The sequence below is a fragment of the Narcine bancroftii genome, chromosome 9, assembly GCF_036971445.1.
Source record: "Narcine bancroftii isolate sNarBan1 chromosome 9, sNarBan1.hap1, whole genome shotgun sequence".
Taxonomy (NCBI): domain Eukaryota; kingdom Metazoa; phylum Chordata; class Chondrichthyes; order Torpediniformes; family Narcinidae; genus Narcine; species Narcine bancroftii.
In genome coordinates this window covers 23504104-23522197 of record NC_091477.1, presented here as the reverse complement: position 1 = coordinate 23522197, position 18094 = coordinate 23504104, and the positions used below count along the sequence as shown (strand labels likewise).

General features: G+C 42.7%; 1 protein-coding gene and 3 long non-coding RNA genes across 12 annotated transcripts in view; 2 read left to right on the top strand and 2 right to left on the bottom strand.

The window, feature by feature from the left end:
- slc25a48 (solute carrier family 25 member 48) overlaps nucleotides 1-18094 on the bottom strand; it is a 146855-nt gene that overhangs the window by 76684 nt on the left and 52077 nt on the right. The window lies entirely within an intron of this gene.
- LOC138742852 (uncharacterized) lies at nucleotides 2333-12733 on the bottom strand. The gene is made up of 3 exons (XR_011344453.1): nucleotides 12640-12733; nucleotides 4503-4600; nucleotides 2333-2469 (listed from the first exon to the last, which is right to left on the bottom strand). It is a non-coding gene; the product is annotated as an uncharacterized lncRNA (long non-coding RNA).
- On the top strand, nucleotides 3684-9911 carry LOC138742849 (uncharacterized). 2 transcript variants are annotated; one of them, XR_011344449.1, is made up of 3 exons: nucleotides 3684-3799; nucleotides 7963-8012; nucleotides 9527-9911. It is a non-coding gene; the product is annotated as an uncharacterized lncRNA (long non-coding RNA). The 2 variants fall into 2 exon arrangements; XR_011344450.1 differs by lacking the exon at nucleotides 3684-3799 and adding an exon at nucleotides 6836-6927.
- On the top strand, nucleotides 11826-18054 carry LOC138742851 (uncharacterized). 2 transcript variants are annotated; one of them, XR_011344451.1, is made up of 3 exons: nucleotides 11826-11941; nucleotides 16108-16157; nucleotides 17672-18054. It is a non-coding gene; the product is annotated as an uncharacterized lncRNA (long non-coding RNA). The 2 variants fall into 2 exon arrangements; XR_011344452.1 differs by lacking the exon at nucleotides 11826-11941 and adding an exon at nucleotides 14972-15064.

The following is an 18094-nucleotide window of genomic DNA, read 5'->3' as shown; positions in this document are numbered from 1 at the left end:
GCCTTGTGTCTTTTCGATAGTGTAAAAGCCCAGGGCATCTGAAGGTGACAATAGACAGCCAACCTCTGACTGCTTTTGTAGCCACAATATTTATGTTGAGTTTCATGTCACTGGTGATCCCCCACCCCCATGATAAAGATGATGGGTAACTTTATGTTAGAGTTGTAGAATGAGGAAAGAGCTAATTAATTCAAATGAAACCCAATCTTCAAAACAAAATTGGTAAAATTTAATTTCCACTGTAAGGGAATAAATCCAATTGTCCAGTGTGAGATAATAGTTATTGAGACATAGATTTTTACAGCATTGAAATAGGACTTCATTTCTCCCATTTCACCTTAACTTCTCTGATCCATGTAACTGCCTAAATGTCTACTGAACATTGAAATTGTTCTCATCTCTTCCACTTTTAAGCCAGCTCATACCAAATTCCCACCACTCTCTCTGTATGAAAAAGGTGTACCTCACGTTCATTTTACATTTCCTGCATTCACCCACAATCTACGCCCGCTAGTTTTAGGCTCCACTACCATGGGCATGATATTATAAACTTCTATATATCACCCCTCAATCTCCGACAAAGAGAAAAATCCCAGTCCCCACAACATCTTCATAATCCTTTTCTACATCCTTTCCACCTTGATACCATCCTTCCTATAAATGTGCAACTACAATTGCACACAATGCTCTAAACGATGTCTTACCGATATTTTCTACAGTTGTAACATGAGCTCTCAAAACCTGTACTCAATGCACTTAACAAACCTGTCAAACATCTTTATCACCACCCTGTCTACCTGTGTCAGTACTTTCAGGGAAGTACATATTGTACTGTGGTGGTACACCACCAGCCTACTGCAGGGGGAAACCTCTGTACCTGCAGGAGTGTAAGGAGACAGGACAACACCTGGCCGGCTGCCAATTAGTCGGCCTGAATGGATCAAGCCCGACCCAGTCGGGTGTCAATCAATCTCCGGGCTGCCCTCCCGAGGCCTCACACTGAGCTGCTGCAGGCACAGCCAGCCTGGCTCTGTGGAGGTTTTTGTGGATTAAAGCCTTTTGTTCAGTCTTTACCTTGTGTGTGTCTGATTCTGGGTAACAGTGCACCACATGTACTATATCCCTAAGTTTCTGTTCCACGATATTCTCCAGATCCCTGCCATTTACTGGAGAACTTGAAATGTTAAGGTTTGTTTCTCCAACTTATTACAGCTTGTCCTCATGGTCATCCTAATTTAACCCTTTGACAGACTCCCCTGTTCTCCCAGCAACTTCCTTTTGTCTTAATTTCAGTTCAGATGAAGGATTTCCAAACTGAAACATTGGCCCTATTTCTCTTCCCACAGATGTAGCCTTGTCCTGCTGAGTATTTTCCTTTTTTTTCAGAATCCAGCATCTGCAAAGCTTTCTAAGCTTGATGACTCCTGTTCAGAGATGATAAAATGCTGATTGTGACATCAGAAGAGTCTTATCTTGCCTCCTGAGGCCTCACATTGAGTTGCTGCAGCCACAGCAAGCCTGCCTCTGCCTCTCTCTCTCCACCCACCCCCCCAACTCTTTTTCCCTCCCCCCCCCCCATCTGCCTTATTAACATTATCCCTGCCCATATTCACCAGCCTCAAGCAGGACGACTGAGTGTTGGGACAGAGAGGGAAGGGGAGAGAGCAAAGCATACAACCATCCCCTGCACAAGGCAAGATCTGCATTTAATTGATAACATCCCATTCGAATAGAAAGAGTCATCAATAATTTCAACTATTAAAGTGATAACTGGATTTAAAATTAGCTATTATTCAATGCAATCACACATCTTTTACATTTCAAATAATTTTATAATGAAAATTCACTCCATTCATTATTTCACCTATATTCTCAAGGTGAAAACAACCCATTTTTGACAACCCCTGAGTGAGCTGCTTTAATTCAACCCCCACCCCACAATCATCTCTCCAACCAAATTGGATATTAAAAATCTAATAGTTTGATGGGAAGGTGAAGGATCGCACATGCCTCAGTGGCACTGCTGCCAGCTCTCAGAACCATCACACTCATCATCCCGGCAATGGTGCAACGCCCACAGTCACTGGCTTCACCCACACAGAACCGCAGTAAGTGTGAAAAGATAAACCGAGACCAGGCTACCCTTTACTGAGTAGGCTGAAGCCTAGGGCTCGGGCCTTCTTACCCTCCTGTCCCCTATGTTTCAGCCTACTCAGCCTAATGGTTGATCTGCTACTGTTAATTTCCAGTAATGTTTGAATTGCCGGAAGTTAATGCAATTCCACTTAACAAATTTGACTCAAAGCAAACCTCGGCCAAGTTTTCACATATATTTGGCACAGGGTGCATGACACAAAACTCAGCAGGTCACGTAGCATCCAGAGAAAGTAAAATGCAGTCGACATTTGGCTCAGGGTACACCCTTGCAAATGTTGCAAGTCATTCCCAGGGGAGTCAGCATTTCAAATTCTAAAAATAGAGAAAAAAAATCTGACTATGTGAAGAAATCTGACCAAGTTATGCCAGCTGTTTTAATAAAGCGCCTTTTGGAACTCACATCCAAGCCTGAGAGGAACAAGTATTGCAGGTTCTCAGAGATATATAACCATATAACCATTTACAGCACAGAACAGGCCAGTTCGGCCCTACTAGTCCATGCCGTAGCAAATCCCCACCCTCCTAGTCCCACTGACCAGCACCCGGTCCATACCCCTCTAGTCCCCTCCTATCCATGTAACAATCCAGTCTTTCCTTAAATGTAACCAATGATCCCGCCTCGACCACGTCTGCCGGAAGCTTATTCCACATCCCCACCACCCTCTGCGTAAAGAAATTTCCCCTCATGTTCCCCTTATAATTTTCCCCCTTCAATCTTAAACCATGTCCTCTAGTTTGAATCTCCCCATTTCTTAATTGAAAAAGCCTATCCACATTTACTCTGTCTGTCCCTTTTAAAATCTTAAACACCTCTATCAAGTCCCCTCTCAATCTTCTACGCTCCAGAGAAAAAAGCCCCAGTCTGCACAACCTTTCCCTGTAACTCAGACCCTGAAATCCTGTCAACATTCTCGTGAACCTTCTCTGCACTCTCTCTATTTTGTTTACATAGACAGTGTTCTGTCTTAACCCAGATAAACCAACCATGCAACACTTGGTTCACATTCTGAGTTGACTGTAAATTCCACGATGCTTCCTGAAGAAAGTGATGATCCTTGACAACAACAACTTCCATTTTCCCTCCCCACCATCAAAAGCATCTACAGGGAACATTGCCATTGGAGAGCAGGAGAAATTATCAGGGATCCACACCACCCAGCACATGCTCTGTTCTTGCTACTACCATTGAGAAAGTTGTATAGGTGCCACAAGACTCGTGTCACCAGGTTCAAGAACAGCTGCTACCCCTCTTACTTTTGCACTTCATTACATTTTTTCTCTGTCTCTCTCTGTCTCTCTCTCTGTATTGCACAGTCAGTTTGTTTAGATTTCTTTATTTGTTTACATGTGTCTGTTGAATCATTTTTTTTTATTTGCACTGCCATTAAGTGGCAATTCTGCCTCATCCACTGGAAAAAAGAATCTCTGGGCTGTATGCGATGTCATGCATGAACTCTGACAGTAAATCTGAAAACTGAAATTTTCATTTATATGGCCATTTTATTACAACAGCATCCCCTGGGAAGCAGCAGAGATGTTTTGTCAATTTTTTTTAAATCATACTGTACATGCATGAAAGTATTGGGCCAATGACAAAAAGCTTGATCATGGAGGCAGATTTGAAGGAGGATTTTAAAGGAAGGTGAGGAAGAGATGTTTACCAACTGCTGTTATTTGGGGTTTAGAAATACAGGTACACGATCCTTTATCCGGGCATCTAAAATCTGGAAAGCTCCAAAATCCGGCAAGTGGGGACCAACAGTTGGGGGAAGGGGGAGACTGCTGGGCAGCCGAGGAACCGCGGTTGGGGGAGACGGCCGGGCGGCTGAGGGACCAGCGGCCGGGGGAGACGGCCGGGCGGCCGAGGGACTGCGGTTAGGGGAGGCGGGCCAGGCGACTGGTAGGGGGTGGGGGTAGATACTGTAGCACACTTCGGGTGGGCTTTCCGAAATCCGGAAAAATCTGGAACACACTGTGCCCCAAGGGATCCAGATAAAGGATCATGTACCTGTATTGGTTCAGAACATCTTTGGCAATTAAATGTTTTGAGAGCATGTGAAGTTAATTGCTAGTGATGTATAACCAGGTTTTTTTAATCATTTATATAAGCTCTTTGTTTTTCATATAACCATAATCTGATAGAGTTAATTTTTTCCATCTCGTATAAAGAAAATACCTTAATAGTAAGAGGCACAAGAGAGCTTAGATACTAGAATATGGAGCCCCCCTCCACTCCCCTTTTCCCCCTTATATACTTTATATCTCCTTTCCCCACTTTAGACTCAATTAAGTGCTCTGACCCCTAAAAGTTGACAAAACATGTCTCTTTGTGAATGATGCCTGACCTGCTGAGCCCCTCCAGATTCCCTTCACTCACTCATGGTTCCAACCTCTGCAGTTCTGGTGTTCCTCTTTCTGGGAATTTCAGCATTTTAAGTGGCATCTATGGAGGCAAAGGACGGTCAATGCTCTGGGTCGTCACTCATTGAGTTCCTCTGAGCAGTAAAGCACGAACGTCTGCAGACACCGTGATTGAAGTTAAAAAGACAATGCCGGAGCAACTCAGCAGGTCAAACAGTGCACTTCATGTACCAAAAATAAAGATACATAGCCAATGTTTCGGGCTTGAGCCCTTCGTCAAGGTATGACGTGATGAAGGCCTCAAGCCCAAGATATTGGTTATACATCTTTAAATCCCTTTCACACTGCCAAACATTCCCAACCTTCCTAGGAAGCAGGTAAACTTACTGGCCATGCTGTACCTGGTAAGGCTTTCACACCAGACCATGATTTACCTGTTTGATCTGGATCTCATGGACATAAGGGGGGCCCCACTGATGTCGCGGGTGACACATTACATACACACTGGAAGTGTAATTGCATAGTTAGTAATGGTGAACGATCATGATTTTCGGAGGTTCGCCCTGCAAATCTGTGTTCGCTTACAAAACAGGCAGATGTTATCAACAATGATCGCCAACTATGATCCAAACACTGTCTGAAGAAGTCCATTGGTTCACAGAGAATATGAGGAGAAGCAGAGAGGAGTTGGAGGAGGAAATACAAGCTGAGCTGTCTTGCTATAGATGTAGATATCCAGTTATTTTGAAGCATTTTGAACATCAATTTAGAAGTGGAGCAATGTTGAGGAGAGAGAGACCACGGGGGCACGTGATCTGGCTAACATCGAATGAATATTTGATGATGAATGGGGACGGACACACTTTTGAATGTCTAAGAGCACCATCAGTTTTGTATGTGAGCTCCTCGAGCTGGTATTGAGGTGCAGGGTAACAAACTTCAGAAAGCCTATGGGACTTCTTCTACGATTTAACTGAAGCCTATGCCCCCAAGTTACTGACTCCAATACATCTTTTTTTTGTCTACCTTGTCAAGGATTGTCAGAATTGTATATCCCTTAATCAACTCTTTTCTCAGTCCCTTTGTTCCAAAGAAAATAATTACAATTATAGCAATCCACATTCCATACTGGAAGCAGGGTTGATGCAGGAACAAGTCTTAGAGGAGGGCATTTGGGTAACTGGGTGGGGCATATTCTGACAGTCGTAAACTCGCTCAGCAGAGGGAAGGAGGGTTTGCTGGTGGCGGCCTACCTGCCCGAGTGGGGAACAGTCGTAAACTTGCTCAGTGGTGGGGGTTGGGGTGGCATGATGCAAACCGCCTCCATCCCTCTGACGTAGCAGCCAAAAACATTGCTTTTATTGTTGCACGCTAGTGACGTGGATGGGGCGGGTCTGACGGCGAGCAATGGCCGCAAGCATATGGCGGCACAGCACCTCGCAAAGGGGGGGCCCTGCCACATTAGCATATGGGCATAGCACCTTTTAAGGATGGGCCATGCCCATCCTTGGCACCCACCATGCCTGGAAACCACCTTAAAAATCTTCTCTGCACCCTCTCAAGTGCTGTTCCAAATGGAAGCAAATTTATATTACAGTCTTTGAGAACAAAAACAAATATCACGTCATAATATAGTCAAGGTTAATTGGTCATGCATCCCAGTTTTTAGTTTTTTTAAAATACCTTAAGCTTCAGAAATGGTTTGGAAGAACATTTCTTGCAATATAACCCATAACCTGCTTTATTTGTATGATAACCATTTTGAAAACTTCAGTATTATTTCCAAACCATCCACTTCCATATTGATCCCATTTTCTACACACATGACAAAATTAGGTTTAACAAATGAAAGTAATAACTGCAGGAATATATGGCTTTACCAGAGAAAGGGCTGATATAAACAGACAGATCTTTATGCAAAGAGAAAACAAATGAAATCAGTTTCACTTTGGAGCACAGACACTGCTTTCAATCCATCAATGGTTGCATTCAGTACTTATGTTTTCAGCACAGGCCTAACTTATGTAGAGTTGGCATTCAGTTTCTGAATTGCTAAATGTTATTGTGGAGGTTGCTGAGGCTGTGAATTTCAGGATCTGGGTTGTTGCAGGATCCATGTAATTGCAGAGTTTTAAGCAGATCTATATATTGAAGGTCCAGACAACCGGGACGCCGCTCAAACAACCAGGGGGGAGTGATAACAAGGTGCCACAGTGGTGGCAATGACGTTAATAGTATTATGAGCTCACATTTCATTTAATGTGACTGTCATTTTAAGGGTTAATACAGGCTACAACCATTCACACTTGTGGTGAAACTGGATGGCACCATTAAGTACTGACTATAATCAAAGTTTATACTCTGGAAGAAGAGAAAGAACAATGGAAAAACAGGTGGTGACAGAGTCATGTGAGTGTGACACTTACAGAGAGTGTGTGAGGGGACATTTAAAAAAACAGGTTTTCAGTATTGACCACCAACCATCTGATGAACATGGAGGTGGAGTTGACTCTGCATGAAATGAACTTTCGCTGATTCTCACTGCCAGGAGAATTATTGAACCACTGTGACCAAAGGGAAGGTCATTTTGATTAACCCATATCTGGGTAAAGGAAGCAAGAGAACTGATGCATCAAATTGTCACCAAAGTGATGGTCATTTTCACCGACTCATGCCTGAGTTTTGGAAGCATAGTGGAAGTGACTCGTTTCATTTCTCCTACGCAAGGAAAGGGGAGATGTGACAACCGTTCATCCAAAAGGATATTTCTCAGCAAGAAACTCATCAAGGATTCATAGGTTTTCAGCGGTCCAGTCGCTCAGTCTCTCTCACCTCTTTTGTAATTACTTCTGGGCATCAGTTTAAAAGTTTGAGTTTCAACACAGGATTTCTAAGACTGAACTTCGGAATGACTTTCCAGAATTGTTCCTAAGCTGCAATGATTTGGGTAACACACACACACACACACACACACACACACACACACACACACGCGCACACACAAAAAAAACATTTGCACATAGTTGGGGTTAAGTTAATTAATGTGTTATATTATTAGTAGTTATTAAATAAATAAACTTTGAAATGATTTTCTTTTTTGTAAATAATTTATTGTGAATAAAATCTATTTTTGGAAAAAAAAATTGTTGGCAACTGCATTGGTGAACTGGGACAGAAAGATTGTGAGATTCATTGAAAGTGAGAGATAAAACTGAAAACATTCTTCCCCCCCACCCCCCCCCCGTCATCAGATTCCTGAATAATCAATGAACCAAAGACACTGCCTTACTTTTTGTGCTTTATTATTATTATTATTATGATTTTATTTTTTATAGTAGTGTCGTAAAATGGTTATAATATGTACGTTTGCTCTATGAAGAGGCTGCTGCAAAACAACAAATTTATTGTCCATGACAATAAATCCTGATTCTGATTTTTTTTCAGGTGACTGCCTATATTTTGTCATACCTTAATGGAGGACTCAAGCCCAAAACGTTAGTTCTGTATCTTTATCTTTGCTACATAAAGTACACTGTTTGACCTGCTGAGTTTCTCCAGCAGTGTGTTTTTACTTCGACCACGGTGCATGCGGAGTTTTATGTTTTATTTCCATCAATATCCTGCCTTGTGTCTTTTCGATAGTGTAAAAGCCCAGGGCATCTGAAGGTGACAATAGACAGCCAACCTCTGACTGCTTTTGTAGCCACAATATTTATGTTGAGTTTCATGTCACTGGTGATCCCCCACCCCCATGATAAAGATGATGGGTAACTTTATGTTAGAGTTGTAGAATGAGGAAAGAGCTAATTAATTCAAATGAAACCCAATCTTCAAAACAAAATTGGTAAAATTTAATTTCCACTGTAAGGGAATAAATCCAATTGTCCAGTGTGAGATAATAGTTATTGAGACATAGATTTTTACAGCATTGAAATAGGACTTCATTTCTCCCATTTCACCTTAACTTCTCTGATCCATGTAACTGCCTAAATGTCTACTGAACATTGAAATTGTTCTCATCTCTTCCACTTTTAAGCCAGCTCATACCAAATTCCCACCACTCTCTCTGTATGAAAAAGGTGTACCTCACGTTCATTTTACATTTCCTGCATTCACCCACAATCTACGCCCGCTAGTTTTAGGCTCCACTACCATGGGCATGATATTATAAACTTCTATATATCACCCCTCAATCTCCGACAAAGAGAAAAATCCCAGTCCCCACAACATCTTCATAATCCTTTTCTACATCCTTTCCACCTTGATACCATCCTTCCTATAAATGTGCAACTACAATTGCACACAATGCTCTAAACGATGTCTTACCGATATTTTCTACAGTTGTAACATGAGCTCTCAAAACCTGTACTCAATGCACTTAACAAACCTGTCAAACATCTTTATCACCACCCTGTCTACCTGTGTCAGTACTTTCAGGGAAGTACATATTGTACTGTGGTGGTACACCACCAGCCTACTGCAGGGGGAAACCTCTGTACCTGCAGGAGTGTAAGGAGACAGGACAACACCTGGCCGGCTGCCAATTAGTCGGCCTGAATGGATCAAGCCCGACCCGGTCGGGTGTCAATCAATCTCCGGGCTGCCCTCCCGAGGCCTCACACTGAGCTGCTGCAGGCACAGCCAGCCTGGCTCTGTGGAGGTTTTTGTGGATTAAAGCCTTTTGTTCAGTCTTTACCTTGTGTGTGTCTGATTCTAGGTAACAGTGCACCACATGTACTATATCCCTAAGTTTCTGTTCCACGATATTCTCCAGATCCCTGCCATTTACTGGAGAACTTGAAATGTTAAGGTTTGTTTCTCCAACTTATTACAGCTTGTCCTCATGGTCATCCTAATTTAACCCTTTGACAGACTCCCCTGTTCTCCCAGCAACTTCCTTTTGTCTTAATTTCAGTTCAGATGAAGGATTTCCAAACTGAAACATTGGCCCTATTTCTCTTCCCACAGATGTAGCCTTGTCCTGCTGAGTATTTTCCTTTTTTTTCAGAATCCAGCATCTGCAAAGCTTTCTAAGCTTGATGACTCCTGTTCAGAGATGATAAAATGCTGATTGTGACATCAGAAGAGTCTTATCTTGCCTCCTGAGGCCTCACATTGAGTTGCTGCAGCCACAACAAGCCTGCCTCTGCCTCTCTCTCTCCACCCACCCCCCCAACTCTTTTTCCCTCCCCCCCCCCCCCATCTGCCTTATTAACATTATCCCTGCCCATATTCACCAGCCTCAAGCAGGACGACTGAGTGTTGGGACAGAGAGGGAAGGGGAGAGAGCAAAGCATACAACCATCCCCTGCACAAGGCAAGATCTGCATTTAATTGATAACATCCCATTCGAATAGAAAGAATCATCAATAATTTCAACTATTAAAGTGATAACTGGATTTAAAATTAGCTATTATTCAATGCAATCACACATCTTTTACATTTCAAATAATTTTATAATGAAAATTCACTCCATTCATTATTTCACCTATATTCTCAAGGTGAAAACAACCCATTTTTGACAACCCCTGAGTGAGCTGCTTTAATTCAACCCCCACCCCACAATCATCTCTCCAACCAAATTGGATATTAAAAATCTAATAGTTTGATGGGAAGGTGAAGGATCGCACATGCCTCAGTGGCACTGCTGCCAGCTCTCAGAACCATCACACTCATCATCCCGGCAATGGTGCAACGCCCACAGTCTCTGGCTTCACCCACACAGAACCGCAGTAAGTGTGAAAAGATAAACCGAGACCAGGCTACCCTTTACTGAGTAGGCTGACGCCTAGGGCTCGGGCCTTCTTACCCTCCTGTCCCCTACGTTTCAGCCTACTCAGCCTAATGGTTGATCTGCTACTGTTAATTTCCAGTAATGTTTGAATTGCCGGAAGTTAATGCAATTCCACTTAACAAATTTGACTCAAAGCAAACCTCGGCCAAGTTTTCACATATATTTGGCACAGGGTGCATGACACAAAACTCAGCAGGTCACGTAGCATCCAGAGAAAGTAAAATGCAGTCGACATTTGGCTCAGGGTACACCCTTGCAAATGTTGCAAGTCATTCCCAGGGGAGTCAGCATTTCAAATTCTAAAAATAGAGAAAAAAAATCTGACAATGTGAAGAAATCTGACCAAGTTATGCCAGCTGTTTTAATAAAGCGCCTTTTGGAACTCACATCCAAGCCTGAGAGGAACAAGTATTGCAGGTTCTCAGAGATATATAACCATATAACCATTTACAGCACAGAACAGGCCAGTTCAGCCCTACTAGTCCATGCCGTAGCAAATCCCCACCCTCCTAGTCCCACTGACCAGCACCCGGTCCATACCCCTCTAGTCCCCTCCTATCCATGTAACGATCCAGTCTTTCCTTAAATGTAACCAATGATCCCGCCTCGACCACGTCTGCCGGAAGCTCATTCCACATCCACACCACCCTCTGCGTAAAGAAATTTCCCCTCATGTTCCCCTTATAATTTTCCCCCTTCAATCTTAAACCATGTCCTCTAGTTTGAATCTCCCCATTTCTTAATTGAAAAAGCCTATCCACATTTACTCTGTCTGTCCCTTTTAAAATCTTAAACACCTCTATCAAGTCCCCTCTTAATCTTCTACACTCCAGAGATAAAAGCCCCAGTCTGCACAACCTTTCCCTGTAACTCAGACCCTGAAATCCTGTCAACATTCTCGTGAACCTTCTCTGCACTCTCTCTATTTTGTTTACATAGACAGTGTTCTGTCTTAACCCAGATAAACCAACCATGCAACACTTGGTTCACATTCTGAGTTGACTGTAAATTCCACGATGCTTCCTGAAGAAAGTGATGATCCTTGACAACAACAACTTCCATTTTCCCTCCCCACCATCAAAAGCATCTACAGGGAACATTGCCATTGGAGAGCAGGAGAAATTATCAGGGATCCACACCACCCAGCACATGCTCTGTTCTTGCTACTACCATTGAGAAAGTTGTATAGGTGCCACAAGACTCGTGTCACCAGGTTCAAGAACAGCTGCTACCCCTCTTACTTTTGCACTTCATTACATTTTTTCTCTGTCTCTCTCTGTCTCTCTCTCTGTATTGCACAGTCAGTTTGTTTAGATTTCTTTATTTGTTTACATGTGTCTGTTGAATCATTTTTTTTTATTTGCACTGCCATTAAGTGGCAATTCTGCCTCATCCACTGGAAAAAAGAATCTCTGGGCTGTATGCGATGTCATGCATGAACTCTGACAGTAAATCTGAAAACTGAAATTTTCATTTATATGGCCATTTTATTACAACAGCATCCCCTGGGAAGCAGCAGAGATGTTTTGTCAATTTTTTTTAAATCATACTGTACATGCATGAAAGTATTGGGCCAATGACAAAAAGCTTGATCATGGAGGCAGATTTGAAGGAGGATTTTAAAGGAAGGTGAGGAAGAGATGTTTACCAACTGCTGTTATTTGGGGTTTAGAAATACAGGTACACGATCCTTTATCCGGGCATCTAAAATCTGGAAAGCTCCAAAATCCGGCAAGTGGGGACCAACAGTTGGGGGAAGGGGGAGACTGCTGGGCAGCCGAGGAACCGCGGTTGGGGGAGACGGCCGGGCGGCTGAGGGACCAGCGGCCGGGGGAGACGGCCGGGCGGCCGAGGGACTGCGGTTAGGGGAGGCGGGCCAGGCGACTGGAAGGGGGTGGGGGTAGATACTGCAGCACACTTCGGGTGGGCTTTCCGAAATCCGGAAAAATCTGGAACACACTGTGCCCCAAGGGATCCAGATAAAGGATCATGTACCTGTATTGGTTCAGAACATCTTTGGCAATTAAATGTTTTGAGAGCATGTGAAGTTAATTGCTAGTGATGTATAACCAGGTTTTTTTAATCATTTATATAAGCTCTTTGTTTTTCAATTAACTCTGATAGAGTTAATTTTTTCCATCTCGTATAAAGAAAATACCTTAATAGTAAGAGGCACAAGAGAGCTTAGATACTAGAATATGGAGCCCCCCTCCACTCCCCTTTTCCCCCTTATATACTTTATATCTCCTTTCCCCACTTTAGACTCAATTAAGTGCTCTGACCCCTAAAAGTTGACAAAACATGTCTCTTTGTGAATGATGCCTGACCTGCTGAGCCCCTCCAGATTCCCTTCACTCACTCATGGTTCCAACCTCTGCAGTTCTGGTGTTCCTCTTTCTGGGAATTTCAGCATTTTAAATGGCATCTATGGAGGCAAAGGACGGTCAATGCTCTGGGTCGTCACTCATTGAGTTCCTCTGAGCAGTAAAGCACGAACGTCTGCAGACACCGTGATTGAAGTTAAAAAGACAATGCCGGAGCAACTCAGCAGGTCAAACAGTGCACTTCATGTACCAAAAATAAAGATACATAGCCAATGTTTCGGGCTTGAGCCCTTCGTCAAGGTATGACGTGATGAAGGCCTCAAGCCCAAGATATTGGTTATACATCTTTAAATCCCTTTCACACTGCCAAACATTCCCAACCTTCCTAGGAAGCAGGTAAACTTACTGGCCATGCTGTACCTGGTAAGGCTTTCACACCAGACCATGATTTACCTGTTTGATCTGGATCTCATGGACATAAGGGGGGCCCCACTGATGTCGCGGGTGACACATTACATACACACTGGAAGTGTAATTGCATAGTTAGTAATGGTGAACGATCATGATTTTCGGAGGTTCGCCCTGCAAATCTGTGTTCGCTTACAAAACAGGCAGATGTTATCAACAATGATCGCCAACTATGATCCAAACACTGTCTGAAGAAGTCCATTGGTTCACAGAGAATATGAGGAGAAGCAGAGAGGAGTTGGAGGAGGAAATACAAGCTGAGCTGTCTTGCTATAGATGTAGATATCCAGTTATTTTGAAGCATTTTGAACATCAATTTAGAAGTGGAGCAATGTTGAGGAGAGAGAGACCACGGGGGCACGTGATCTGGCTAACATCGAATGAATATTTGATGATGAATGGGGACGGACACACTTTTGAATGTCTAAGAGCACCATCAGTTTTGTATGTGAGCTCCTCGAGCTGGTATTGAGGTGCAGGGTAACAAACTTCAGAAAGCCTATGGGACTTCTTCTACGATTTAACTGAAGCCTATGCCCCCAAGTTACTGACTCCAATACATCTTTTTTTTGTCTACCTTGTCAAGGATTGTCAGAATTGTATATCCCTTAATCAACTCTTTTCTCAGTCCCTTTGTTCCAAAGAAAATAATTACAATTATAGCAATCCACATTCCATACTGGAAGCAGGGTTGATGCAGGAACAAGTCTTAGAGGAGGGCATTTGGGTAACTGGGTGGGGCATATTCTGACATTCGTAAACTCGCTCAGCAGAGGGAAGGAGGGTTTGCTGGTGGCGGCCTACCTGCCCGAGTGGGGAACAGTCGTAAACTTGCTCAGTGGTGGGGGTTGGGGTGGCATGATGCAAACCGCCTCCATCCCTCTGACGTAGCAGCCAAAAACATTGCTTTTATTGTTGCACGCTAGTGACGTGGATGGGGCGGGTCTGACGGCGAGCAATGGCCGCAAGCATATGGCGGCACAGCACCTCGCAAAGGGGGGGCCCTGCCACATTAGCATATGGGCATAGCACCTTTTAAGGATGGGCCATGCCCATCCTTGGCACCCACCATGCCTGGAAACCACCTTAAAAATCTTCTCTGCACCCTCTCAAGTGCTGTTCCAAATGGAAGCAAATTTATATTACAGTCTTTGAGAACAAAAACAAATATCACGTCATAATATAGTCAAGGTTAATTGGTCATGCATCCCAGTTTTTAGTTTTTTTAAAATACCTTAAGCTTCAGAAATGGTTTGGAAGAACATTTCTTGCAATATAACCCATAACCTGCTTTATTTGTATGATAACCATTTTGAAAACTTCAGTATTATTTCCAAACCATCCACTTCCATATTGATCCCATTTTCTACACACATGACAAAATTAGGTTTAACAAATGAAAGTAATAACTGCAGGAATATATGGCTTTACCAGAGAAAGGGCTGATATAAACAGACAGATCTTTATGCAAAGAGAAAACAAATGAAATCAGTTTCACTTTGGAGCACAGACACTGCTTTCAATCCATCAATGGTTGCATTCAGTACTTATGTTTTCAGCACAGGCCTAACTTATGTAGAGTTGGCATTCAGTTTCTGAATTGCTAAATGTTATTGTGGAGGTTGCTGAGGCTGTGAATTTCAGGATCTGGGTTGTTGCAGGATCCATGTAATTGCAGAGTTTTAAGCAGATCTATATATTGAAGGTCCAGACAACCGGGACGCCGCTCAAACAACCAGGGGGGAGTGATAACAAGGTGCCACAGTGGTGGCAATGACGTTAATAGTATTATGAGCTCACATTTCATTTAATGTGACTGTCATTTTAAGGGTTAATACAGGCTACAACCATTCACACTTGTGGTGAAACTGGATGGCACCATTAAGTACTGACTATAATCAAAGTTTATACTCTGGAAGAAGAGAAAGAACAATGGAAAAACAGGTGGTGACAGAGTCATGTGAGTGTGACACTTACAGAGAGTGTGTGAGGGGACATTTAAAAAAACAGGTTTTCAGTATTGACCACCAACCATCTGATGAACATGGAGGTGGAGTTGACTCTGCATGAAATGAACTTTCGCTGATTCTCACTGCCAGGAGAATTATTGAACCACTGTGACCAAAGGGAAGGTCATTTTGATTAACCCATATCTGGGTAAAGGAAGCAAGAGAACTGATGCATCAAATTGTCACCAAAGTGATGGTCATTTTCACCGACTCATGCCTGAGTTTTGGAAGCATAGTGGAAGTGACTCGTTTCATTTCTCCTACGCAAGGAAAGGGGAGATGTGACAACCGTTCATCCAAAAGGATATTTCTCAGCAAGAAACTCATCAAGGATTCATAGGTTTTCAGCGGTCCAGTCGCTCAGTCTCTCTCACCTCTTTTGTAATTACTTCTGGGCATCAGTTTAAAAGTTTGAGTTTCAACACAGGATTTCTAAGACTGAACTTCGGAATGACTTTCCAGAATTGTTCCTAAGCTGCAATGATTTGGGTAACACACACACACACACACACACACACACACACACACACGCGCACACACAAAAAAAACATTTGCACATAGTTGGGGTTAAGTTAATTAATGTGTTATATTATTAGTAGTTATTAAATAAATAAACTTTGAAATGATTTTCTTTTTTGTAAATAATTTATTGTGAATAAAATCTATTTTTGGAAAAAAAAATTGTTGGCAACTGCATTGGTGAACTGGGACAGAAAGATTGTGAGATTCACATGGACAACCCATTGAAAGTGAGAGATAAAACTGAAAACATTCTTCCCCCCCACCCCCCCCCGTCATCAGATTCCTGAATAATCAATGAACCAAAGACACTGCCTTACTTTTTGTGCTTTATTATTATTATTATTATGATTTTATTTTTTATAGTAGTGTCGTAAAATGGTTATAATATGTACGTTTGCTCTATGAAGAGGCTGCTGCAAAACAACAAATTTATTGTCCATGACAATAAATCCTGATTCTGATTTTTTTTCAGGTGACTGCCTATATTTTGTCATACCTTAATGGAGGACTCAAGCCCAAAACGTTAGTTCTGTATCTTTATCTTTGCTACATAAAGTACACTGTTTGACCTGCTGAGTTTCTCCAGCAGTGTGTTTTTACTTCGACCACGGTGCATGCGGAGTTTTATGTTTTATTTCCATCAATATCCTGCCTTGTGTCTTTTCGATAGTGTAAAAGCCCAGGGCATCTGAAGGTGACAATAGACAGCCAACCTCTGACTGCTTTTGTAGCCACAATATTTATGTTGAGTTTCATGTCACTGGTGATCCCCCACCCCCATGATAAAGATGATGGGTAACTTTATGTTAGAGTTGTAGAATGAGGAAAGAGCTAATTAATTCAAATGAAACCCAATCTTCAAAACAAAATTGGTAAAATTTAATTTCCACTGTAAGGGAATAAATCCAATTGTCCAGTGTGAGATAATAGTTATTGAGACATAGATTTTTACAGCATTGAAATAGGACTTCATTTCTCCCATTTCACCTTAACTTCTCTGATCCATGTAACTGCCTAAATGTCTACTGAACATTGAAATTGTTCTCATCTCTTCCACTTTTAAGCCAGCTCATACCAAATTCCCACCACTCTCTCTGTATGAAAAAGGTGTACCTCACGTTCATTTTACATTTCCTGCATTCACCCACAATCTACGCCCGCTAGTTTTAGGCTCCACTACCATGGGCATGATATTATAAACTTCTATATATCACCCCTCAATCTCCGACAAAGAGAAAAATCCCAGTCCCCACAACATCTTCATAATCCTTTTCTACATCCTTTCCACCTTGATACCATCCTTCCTATAAATGTGCAACTACAATTGCACACAATGCTCTAAACGATGTCTTACCGATATTTTCTACAGTTGTAACATGAGCTCTCAAAACCTGTACTCAATGCACTTAACAAACCTGTCAAACATCTTTATCACCACCCTGTCTACCTGTGTCAGTACTTTCAGGGAAGTACATATTGTACTGTGGTGGTACACCACCAGCCTACTGCAGGGGGAAACCTCTGTACCTGCAGGAGTGTAAGGAGACAGGACAACACCTGGCCGGCTGCCAATTAGTCGGCCTGAATGGATCAAGCCCGACCCGGTCGGGTGTCAATCAATCTCCGGGCTGCCCTCCCGAGGCCTCACACTGAGCTGCTGCAGGCACAGCCAGCCTGGCTCTGTGGAGGTTTTTGTGGATTAAAGCCTTTTGTTCAGTCTTTACCTTGTGTGTGTCTGATTCTAGGTAACAGTGCACCACATGTACTATATCCCTAAGTTTCTGTTCCACGATATTCTCCAGATCCCTGCCATTTACTGGAGAACTTGAAATGTTAAGGTTTGTTTCTCCAACTTATTACAGCTTGTCCTCATGGTCATCCTAATTTAACCCTTTGACAGACTCCCCTGTTCTCCCAGCAACTTCCTTTTGTCTTAATTTCAGTTCAGATGAAGGATTTCCAAACTGAAACATTGGCCCTATTTCTCTTCCCACAGATGTAGCCTTGTCCTGCTGAGTATTTTCCTTTTTTTTCAGAATCCAGCATCTGCAAAGCTTTCTAAGCTTGATGACTCCTGTTCAGAGATGATAAAATGCTGATTGTGACATCAGAAGAGTCTTATCTTGCCTCCTGAGGCCTCACATTGAGTTGCTGCAGCCACAGCAAGCCTGCCTCTGCCTCTCTCTCTCCACCCACCCCCCCAACTCTTTTTCCCTCCCCCCCCCCCATCTGCCTTATTAACATTATCCCTGCCCATATTCACCAGCCTCAAGCAGGACGACTGAGTGTTGGGACAGAGAGGGAAGGGGAGAGAGCAAAGCATACAACCATCCCCTGCACAAGGCAAGATCTGCATTTAATTGATAACATCCCATTCGAATAGAAAGAATCATCAATAATTTCAACTATTAAAGTGATAACTGGATTTAAAATTAGCTATTATTCAATGCAATCACACA